Source organism: Macaca nemestrina, chromosome 8 (genome assembly GCF_043159975.1).
Source record: "Macaca nemestrina isolate mMacNem1 chromosome 8, mMacNem.hap1, whole genome shotgun sequence".
In the NCBI taxonomy this organism is placed as follows: Eukaryota; Metazoa; Chordata; class Mammalia; order Primates; family Cercopithecidae; genus Macaca; species Macaca nemestrina.
In genome coordinates this window covers 18,644,025-18,654,491 of record NC_092132.1, presented here as the reverse complement: position 1 = coordinate 18,654,491, position 10,467 = coordinate 18,644,025, and the positions used below count along the sequence as shown (strand labels likewise).

Genomic DNA, 10,467 nt, shown 5'->3' with positions numbered 1-10,467 from the left:
GCCTGACTCTACCATCATTCTGATGAGCATGAAATTTCATCTCTTCAGTTCTCAGTTGTTTTCCATTTACAAAAGGATTACATTGAATTAGAACAGAGGTTCTCACCCTCAGCAGTGTTGATATTTTGGGCTGGATAATTTTTGCAGTGGGGGGTTGTTCTGTGCCTGGTAGGATGTTTAGCAGCATCCCTGGCCTCTACCCACTAGATACCTCTAGCAACCCTATCCAAAGTTGTGACAATCAAAAATGTTTCCAGATTGCCAAATGTTCCCTGGAGGGCATGATTACCCCTGGTTGAGAAGGGGCTAGAAGCCGGTTTTATATCCAGTAAATATTTTTTGAGAACATCACATTGGGAAGGCTCTGGGCTGTGTGTCAGGAAGGCAGAGGTGGAAAGAGTCAATGCTCTTCTTCATGGAGCTTCCAATCCAGTGGAGAAAGGATGTCATCAGCCTGTTTTGAGACACAAAAACAGGTGTTGTAATCAGGCAAGTGTTGGAGCTAGGAATCTTCTGGGCCATTATTCTGGGGATACATAAGCCCCTGATAAATCAGTCTCTTCTTAAAAAATGATGTCTTTATTTGGCTATTGGCTCTTAAGATAAATGGGGGAAACAAACACTCATTTCGGGAAGGAGAGCTATTGCAAAAGAGCCTCGCAAATAGATGGGGAAATGACAAGTGAATATAAAATGGGCACTGGAGCGCAATGATTCTTAGCACTTAATTCCCATCTTTCTCTGGGGTAATAATTTGGGTGTGTTTTCCCCTCTTGGATGCCTTCTCACAAGAGGTGAGACCTGGTGCCTGGTGCAACCTTTCTTAACCCTTAATTTTCGAATTCCTCTGGGGTATTAATATTGTAATAGGATTATCAGGACATTGTAAACACAGTTTTCTTTGAGAGTGAAACTGCCTTTGCAAAGATTATGACAGCAAGAGAGGTCTAGAAGGCCTGGCTCCATCTTCTTTCTAGCCTCACAGGTTGGCTATCCACACTCATTCCTGGGCATAGACCAAGCTAACCATATGAAGAATTTAGTTGATAGTTTAACTTTGAAGCAAAAATGATAATAGTCCCTCCCTGAAACTGACCCTCTCCTTGTGTGGGAACTGAAACCGCCTTTGTAAGACTAATGAAAAGCCACGAGATTAGGATTATGGAAGGGACCAGAATTCTCCTAAAATGTAGGCATAGGTTACTTTGCTATCGCGGGTTACTGTACTGAAGGTCACAAGCTTGGTAACTTCCCCAATTGCTCCTGTGGATAACATTGCCATTGTAGAACCTACGGTTGATCTTTTGAGATTTTTTTCAGACTATTGCATTCTGGGGACTGACTAACCCATCTGGACCTGTGACTTATGACTCAACTGGTCCTGCACCCCCCACCGAGAGACTGATTCAGCACACAAATACCATTTTCCATATCTCTATGATTTCATTCGCAACCAGTCAGCAGTACCCCTTCCCTAGCCCACTGCCCGTCAAATTATCCATAAGAACCCTAGGCTCTGAGTTCTCCGGGAGGATGATTTGAACAATAAACTGTCTGTTTGACTAGCCCTGCATTAATTAAACTGTTTTTTCTACCAAAAAAACTGCTGTTCTCAGTGCGTTGACTTTTTTGGTGAGCAGACAAGACAAACCCACTGGGTGATTACAAGAGGGGGAAGAAAAAGTCACATTTAGAAGTTGGTTCTTTTTCTAAAAGGAATGCATTGGTAGAATATAAAATTGACAGGCATCAAAGCACACAGAGGTTAAGATCGAGGCTTAGGGGTACAGTATTTGTGTTCAGAGTCCTGGCTCACTCACTTATTAGCTGTGCCATCTCAGGCAAGTTACCTGTGCTCTCTGCAGTTTGGTTTGTTCTGTAGTAAAATGGAGATAAAGTATTCACCTCCCAAGATTGTTGTGAGGATTAAAGGAGTTTGTGCTGAACCCGGCACATGGAAATCACTCATAAGGTTTTTCTGAGTTGGAGTCTCACTCTGTCGCCCAGGCTGGAGTGCAGTGGCATGATTTTGGCTCACTGTAACCTCTGCCTCCCGGGTTCAAGCAGTTCTGCCTGCCTCAGCCTCCTGAGTAGCTGGGATTACAGGTGCCTGCCACCACATCCAGCTAATTAAGATTTTTGAAATAAATTCTGACAAGTCTGGGAAACACTGGGTGACTTCGATAAGGAACTGGCTGTTAGTTCATGAGCAGATTTTTTTGCAAACTATTGTGTTTAGAGGACCAAGTTACGCTCTTCTTGGCCCCTTCTGACTCTTCAGACATAAGCACAGGCCTAGTACTGGCTCATGTTATTTATAAAATGGGGGAAATTAAACATTACCTATCCTAGGGCAGATGATTGAACCGGAAGATTTCTGGAAAATCCATCCCAGCTCTAAAACCTCTGATTTTGAATTGTGCTGGATTCTTACAAATTCTCTTTAGCTTCTTGGGCTCTGTAAAATATAAAACATTGATCTTATCCTCACCATATTAGGATTTAGGAGAGATGCTCTAGCTTATTGGGAGAAGAAATACTTTGTAAGTCAGGGATAAAAATGTACCTAGATTGACTACTTAAAAAGTATTGGACTCACTTTTCTTTCTCTTTTCAGATTTGTTCTCTTGTTATGCCTTTCTCCTTATTTATCTCCCTTCCCTAATGCCTCAAATCCCAGTAAATGTCCTTTAGAATACAGACTTTGTTTATATGTTTCCCTGCCAGAAGCGAAACATTCAGTTTTCACTGCACATTGTCCCTGCAATGTGTTATGGCGAGGGAGTCATTAGAACTGCAAAATAATGGTCTTTTAAAGTTGGATATCTCCCTGCCCATCATCCTTTCCCTTATCACCTGTTCCCTTGACTAGTACAGACAGCCCATCTCTGTTGATTGTTGACTGATGGCTTCCACAGGGAAAGCCAGAGTTATCTTCAACTTCCTGATCTGCCTTTGCCTTGCCCATAGGCATCTTATGATTGCTTAATCCTCTTAGAACCCAGCTTAGGGAACTCAGAATTCCCATGGTCAACCTAAGCAATAACTGTTCACTAATCGACTGTTCCTGGAAGAGCATTTACCCAGAAGACAGGAAACCAACACCCTTGCACAACAACATCAAGCCCCATTTCCCTTTGTTACTGGGGCACCAGGCTCTGCACCAGGTGCTGGGGATGAGAGTGAGAAAGTCAGTCAAGGTTTCTGTCACCATAATGCTTATAGTTTCCTGGGGACTTACTAAGTAATTATACAAATGCTTATCAAATTTCTATGGTATTAGGTACTATCAGAGAAAAGTTGCACAGATAAATATTTCATGAAATTGATGTGGGATGTTAAGGAAGATTACAGGATGATTAGTCTAACTCCTTTACTTGTACTTACCCCAAGACCTCACTCACACCCACAATACAAAGTTGCAACCTTGTTTCCTGTTTCTGGAATCTTTGCAAAGGAGATTTAGATCACAGAGTCTAGATAAAACGGGGCTTGGGATTCTAACAAACAAACAACCTGGAGACCAGTGGGGAAGAACCTTCTACCTTTAAGCTGATGCTTCTGAGTGATTGGTTTAGCTTCTGGGGATTAGAGAAGCTCAGAGGATGGAGGGTGATTGACATTTCTAGACTCATCAGATTCACACATGGCCCCAGGGAAAATCTTTGGAAGTTTGTGCAGGGAGAATAGTAAAAAGAAGACTGTTGACTGAAAAGCTAACATCTAGCTGGAATGGATAGCTTCCCATACCTGGTTTGCAGCTTTCAAGATGGAATCTGAGAAAGGCTAAAGAAGGAAGGTACACCTTTCCAGGTAGCCCAACTAGGCAACCGATCTGGAGGATGGCAGATGTTGCAGTCTCTCTTTTGGCTGACCCACTGAATCACATCAGTAATGGAAAGGTCCCAGAGCTGACTCAAGTTAGTGATTCTGATACCTGGAACCAGAATCACCTGAAAGCTGGCAACCATAGAGAAACCCAGGGCATAGATTTTTTTTATTTTTATTATTTTTTATTATTAGTTTTTTGAGACAGAGTCTTGTTTTATCGCCCAGGCTGGGGTGCAGTGACGCGATCTCGGCTCACTGCAACCTCTGCCTCCTGGGTTGGAGCAATTCTCCTGCATCAGGCTCCTGAGTAGCTGGGACTACAGGTACCTGCCACCACACCTGGCTAATTTTTGTATTTTTAGTAGCAACAGGGTTTCGCCATGTTGGTCAGGGGGTTGCAAACTCCTGACTTCAAGTGATCCACCCACCTTAGCCTCCCAAAGTGCTGGGATTACAGGCATGAACCACTGTGCCCAGGTCAGGGCATAGATTTATAAAGACAGAATGAGGACAGTCTCAAGGGACAGAGATGGGGGTGGAGAATCTGTATATTTTTAAACATCTAGACTGAACCCCATGTAAAGGAGTCCATGGGCAAGCCTGAGCCAGTCAAGCCTCTTGTAGTGGATGCCATCATTCTGTTCATTATTTTAAATATAGTAGTCATTTCTGGAATCCTCCTTAGAAAATCATGATTTCAATATTTTAATTTATGTAAATTTATGCTCCCTGGAACCAGGTCAGAATACTTTTAAGATTGTGCCTCTTTGGGAAATCAAATGTCTGTTCTTAATCTTAGAATGAATATTTAGTGAAGGTGCTCATTCCTGTGAGGAGTGTGTGGGTATCAGTGAGCCATCAGTCAACGATCAACAGAGATGGGCCGTCTGTGTATGTGTATATGTGTATAAGCATGCTCACATGGTGTTTTCAGTAGGCATTTCCAAAGTGTTAACGGTTGAGACATGGTAATCTCAGATGTCATTTGATATGACCCAGTATGAGGGCCCAATCTCTCAGTTCTATTTTGATTACACACATGTGACACAGAGCACCATATAGGTGAGATGCTTTATTAAGTGTTTAAGGCTATTATTATTTACCTAAAAAGGACACTATTTGCCACCATGACTTTGGTGGGGCTATTTTAAAAGGCATTAGTTTATTTCATCTACAAGTAGTTACATGCCAGAACTGTACTAAGTTCATTCAGAGATAACAAGTGCCTGATAAATGACCACAGAGTCTTTCGGTTTAGTTGGGCAAACAGCTAGCGTAAGTGACCGTGGCTCCAATGTCATGTGATAAGGGATTTGTATTCAAATCTCTAGCCCCCACAAAGTGCCTGACACTCACAAGGTGTTCATTAAATGGGAAGGATTCTCCTGGAATAGGGTGGACCAGCACCTAAAGACCTGAAATCTCTTCCCAGTCCCTGTTTCCCATGGGCACCTTGACTACTAATCTAGTTTCTATTGCTTCTGCAGGTTGGGGCTGGGAGCTTCTGATTCAGCCACGTGTGTGCCGTTTCCATAGTTATATGATCAGAGTGACTAATTCATCAAAGATAAGTTTCTAAAGCCTAATGGAGTAATATCTCTGCACTGATACACTCTTTCTTCCTTTAAAATTGGTGTGTGTTTTCTATGTCTTTTATAAAACACCCAAAATAATCCAGAAGGTCTTTAAGCGTCATTCAGTTCATCACCATTTATTACTATTCTGTGCAAAAAGAATATGCTAAGCATTTTACATACATGATTTTAATTTTACAACATTCATAATCTCCATTTTACAAAGGGAGAAATAGAAGCATAGATAGCTGAATTATTAATTTGCCAATTATTAATTTGCTAAGTACATAATCAGAAAATAGTGGAGTTAGGATTCAAATCCATGTTTGTCTAATTTCCAAGTTCACAAAAAAATTTCTGTTACACTGTCTCTCTCTCTCTCTATATATATATGTCATATATATGTGACATATATATGACATTGAGGAGGCTGTCATTCATTATCTGAATTTCAGAGACATTTAGAGAATATCTGATTTTGAATCTATAAGATATAGTCTCTCTATAAAGATTTTGATTTGTCTTCAGACACACAAGGATTAGCTAAGCATGTGTTTGACCATGTAGCAAACACTAGAGATACAATATTGAGAATACAGATACAGTCTAATAAAACAGAGAACTGTAAAAATCAAATTAAATAATTGTAATTCAGCGATTGCTCTGAAAGGTAAGTCCTCACTTCTCAGCTCTGGAAGACCCTGATGAGCAATACAGGCTGTTAAATTTTATGTCAGTCCTTGCAGAGATCATCCTGAATTAGGGGCTTGCACAAACACCGTGTATAAAGGAAACTGAAAAACAACCACCACCTCCCTCTACTTCTTGTTGAGCACATGTTCAGTGTTGAGTGAGTGAGTCACATGAGCTTGCAAATGAAGCAAGTGTTTTAGGGAGAGAGAAAAATAAGTTTGTGGGCAAATGACTCCATCGTTTCCTAGGGTTAATGATATCGATTTTGCTCCATGGCATGTAAGAACAGTGGCTTTGAGAAGTAGTTGGTAATCAGCAGCAAAAGGCCAAGGATAGCATCTGTGGTAATGAGAGAAAGTTTCTTGAAGTTTCTCTGTCCACAAATAGGAAGACTTTGATTTATCTTCATTTATCCAATCTTTGAGTTTGGAACAATTTGTACACACAGTACCTTAAACAGCAAGCTTCGCAGATCTGAAAGAGTTATACTTAGGGTGTCAGGATCAGTTGCTGGTATTTGAATTGAGAGAGGAAAAGTGAGTGGGAGTAAGGATCAGAAAAGTGTGTCCCCAACTTGCCCAATCATAAACTCTACTTGGGCTTGTATCAGTTAATTATGTCCATAACTTGTTTATATGGCAACCTCATCTGTACCAATTGCATTTGTTTAGTTCCCACTGTAAGGTGGATGGGGATGAGCTGGTCTAGATGAAGCTTGGCGGATAGGGTCGCTCGTCTTTGGTCTCAGCTGGGCTGGCTCATGAGTCTCTGGTTGCCTATTCTGGGTTGGGCACAGCAGAGGTTCACATGTCTCTCATCCTTCTCCCGAGACAGTGGTTAGCTAAGGCACCTTCTTCTCACCACAGTGTCGAAGGTGCCAGAATCAATGCAAGTGCCCAAGTGCTTTCTAAATTTTGGTCCAAGAATAAGGAACGTGAAGAACTGGAGCCCATTACTGTGTTCCATCCTAGGTCCCTTATTAAATATGTTCAGTCTAAACCAACATAAATATACTAATATAGAAATATTTGTATAAGTATCTATAGTATAGATATTCATATTAATAAATATTTTATAAATAAACACTTATTAAAATGTTTTTATAAGAACATTTATAAAAATACATTCGTATTTTTAAAATATGACTTTTCATATTTAAAAGGTTAATATTAATATTTATTTAAAATATTAAATATTTTATACATGTATGTTTTCTCTATTAATTGCTTTCTTTTCTTTTTTTATTTCTTTTTGTAGAGACAGAGTCTCGCTATAATGCTCAGGCTGGTCTAAAACTCCTGACCCCAGTTGATCCTCCTGCCTTGGCCTCCCAAAGTGCTGAGATTACAGGTATGAGCCACCAGGCCCAGCCTCGATTGATTTTTGAATCATACTCTCTGAGTGGCACCTGAGCCACTGACGCTTCTCATCAAGTGACTTTGAATCTAACATAAAACCTTTTGAGCATTATTATGATTTTTTACTTTGAGTGTTATTATGAACTAATCAAACGTGTAAATGTGTACATGTGCATGCATTCAGTCATCTTGGAAACGTCAGCTTTCAAAGAAGCTCTGAATCTTCAGTGTTCTTTTTATAACAGATTTATTGAGATATAATTTACATACCATACAATTTACCCCCTTTAAAATATACAATCCAAAGGCTTGTACAGAGTTGTGCAACCATTATTACCATAATAAATTCTAGAACGTTTTCATCAACTCACAAAGAAATCCTGTACCCTCTAGCTGTGACTCCCAAACCCCCATTCTTCAGTTTTTAGGCAAAGTTTGTGATAATTTTCAAAAAACATTTCTATTTTTGTGCTTTCCTAGAGCTTTGGAAATAACTGCGTTATCACATGTATCACATTGCAGGGCTATTATTTGTTCCATTTTCTGTCTCTTTTATGAATCTGTGACTTCCTTGAGGAGAAAACATTGTGCGTTATGGAACTTTATATTCTCAGCCCAATGACTGGTACATCTCGGGCTTCAAATAAGGATGGAAGGGAGGAAAAGAGGAAGGGAAGGAGGGAGGGAGGGAGGAAGGGAGGAAGGGAGAGAGGGAATTTCATAAGCAAATATTTGGTTTAGACTATAGAATATGGTCCAGAAAGAATATCTCCATGGGCTACTTTGGCAAAATTCATCAGGGAAAGAATAGCATTTTTTTAAGGAAAATAAAAATCGTGAGTTTTGAACAGAAATCTTTCTCTAAATTAGCACCATCCTGGAAATTCTCATATATTTTCTTCACAATCTCCACAGGATTCTCCACCTAGATCACCATTTATTTGCTTGTGTTAGCTCAGATATATATCTGGCTACAATTACAGAAAGACTTAAAAGTAACTCATACGAGCTAAAAATTTATTTTTCTATGACATAAAAATTGCCTCATAGATGGTTGAGAACTGATAGGGTGACCCTGCTCTACAATATTGTCTAAGAAACTTATCTTGGGCCTCATTATTCTCCAGGATTCCATCTTCAGTTGTGCTATCTAGGATAACTTCCCATATTTCTCCATTCTAGCCAACTCAAGGGCAGGGGCTGTAGCCTTAAGGAAAAAACCTGGAAGTTATATACATCATTTCTGTATGCACCCCATTGGCAGATTGTATCATATGGCCACACCTGGTTGCACAGGGGCTGTGCAACAGACTCTTTATTCTGGCTGACCTTGCATCCAGCTCTAAGTTACGTGTTGGTTTCTCTTTCTAAAGGAAAAGGGGAAGAATGGATTTCAAGAGACAGCTAGCAATGTGTTTCATACTGCTATTATAAGTACCAATAGGCAATGTAAAACAGTTATTGTTAATTTTTGTTGTTTTAAGTTTTATGTATTAACAGACCTTGACCCCAGAAAAGTTATTGTGACTTTTAAATGTATGTTTGCTATATTCTCCATGTTTAGATGTGTTTTATGGCATTTAGGAGAAAATGGCACCTTCATAGCATGATTTTCTACTTTCATAATGGCAATTGTATTTCAGCTGAATTATGGAATCAGTAGGTTTTGGTAAGCCAGCCTGGAAAACTTACAATCACTTACAGTATTGTTTCTATGGGAAAATGGCTTTGAATTCTTAAGAGAATCTGACAAAGAAGTGTGCTTTTGGAATTAAACCCATTTGAAAGTTGGGAACTGCTAAATGCACTGAGGTTTGCACACATGAAATAGCAGATGAGATTTACTGGAATGTTTTCTCAGTAACGCCTTACGCAATGCTCCAGAAGCTTCCGTGCTCAGCCAAAACAAGTCCAGCCAGAGTCCCTTCCTTTCTCCATATGTTCCTCAGGCACACAACGGTTGGAGTCTCTTTTTCACTTCAAACATTTAGCTTTTCATCAGAAAGTTGGTTAGTCAGGAAGTTGTAGCTAGAGTAGCTGGGTGAGGATGTATTTAAGATGTTTGGATTATGAGCTAGATCAAGGCTGCTTTCTTACTCTGGGAATTAGCTAGAAATAAAATTGAGGTCTTTTGAAATAACACAAAGCATTTATGTATCGTAATATTAAATAGCTGTTTATAGAATGGTTTGATTCCAAAGTTCTGGCTAAGTTTATCAAAGGAGTTTTATAATACTTTTAAATTTTTTTTTTCTTTCCCTACTGCTCTAAGCACATGCTTAGCCTGATAATTGGATAGTTTAACATTGATTGTATAACTTAACTCCCAGTTCAGTCTCAACCAGACCAAAACATTCTCTTTCATGCACTTAGCAAGTGTTTATTATACACCTGTTAATAAAGTACTTGAATGACGTACCAGGCATCAGAAAATAGATGTTGAGTGAGACTGTCTCAAACCATGCTCTCAAGGAAGATTACCCTCTGTAGAAGAAGACATACATTGAACAAGCAGTTATAACAAGATGTGAGAAGGCCCATATTTGGGGGCATGCAGTGTGTTGTGGGAACAGATTTCAGGGACAGGGATGGATGCCTCAGTGTAAGAGTCATGGAAAGCCTCCCTAAGGGAGAATGAGGAGGTATGTCAGACACAGGCAGAGGCAGGGAGAATATGATGACATGTCTCACTCAGGTGATTATTACATCACTGGGGAAGTGGGGTACCAGAAGAAGAAAAGAGAGTTACCCTAACACCCATGACTTCTCTGTGAGAAAACAGTTAGCATAGAATTTGACACATAAATGTCAAAAATAAATACATCAACGAATGGTGGAATTTCAGGCAATCTTGCTGATAGCAAGGAAAAGTTTTCTGCCTGTCCTAAGGAGTAATGACCTAACATATAACCTTCTTCCAGATAAGACTAATGCTTCTAAAATTGCTTAGCGACAGCTACACTGGTCAGAGGTTGAGGGATTTATTTTAAGAAAAAAGCTTAAAGAGATTG

At 39.8% G+C, this 10,467-nt stretch overlaps 1 long non-coding RNA gene across 1 annotated transcript; it reads right to left on the bottom strand.

Moving 5' to 3' along the window:
* Positions 1-318: 318 nt before the first annotated feature.
* On the bottom strand, positions 319-10,013 carry LOC139355753 (uncharacterized). The gene is made up of 3 exons (XR_011606757.1): positions 9,876-10,013; positions 2,344-2,458; positions 319-454 (listed from the first exon to the last, which is right to left on the bottom strand). It is a non-coding gene; the product is annotated as an uncharacterized lncRNA (long non-coding RNA).
* Positions 10,014-10,467: the final 454 nt, after the last annotated feature.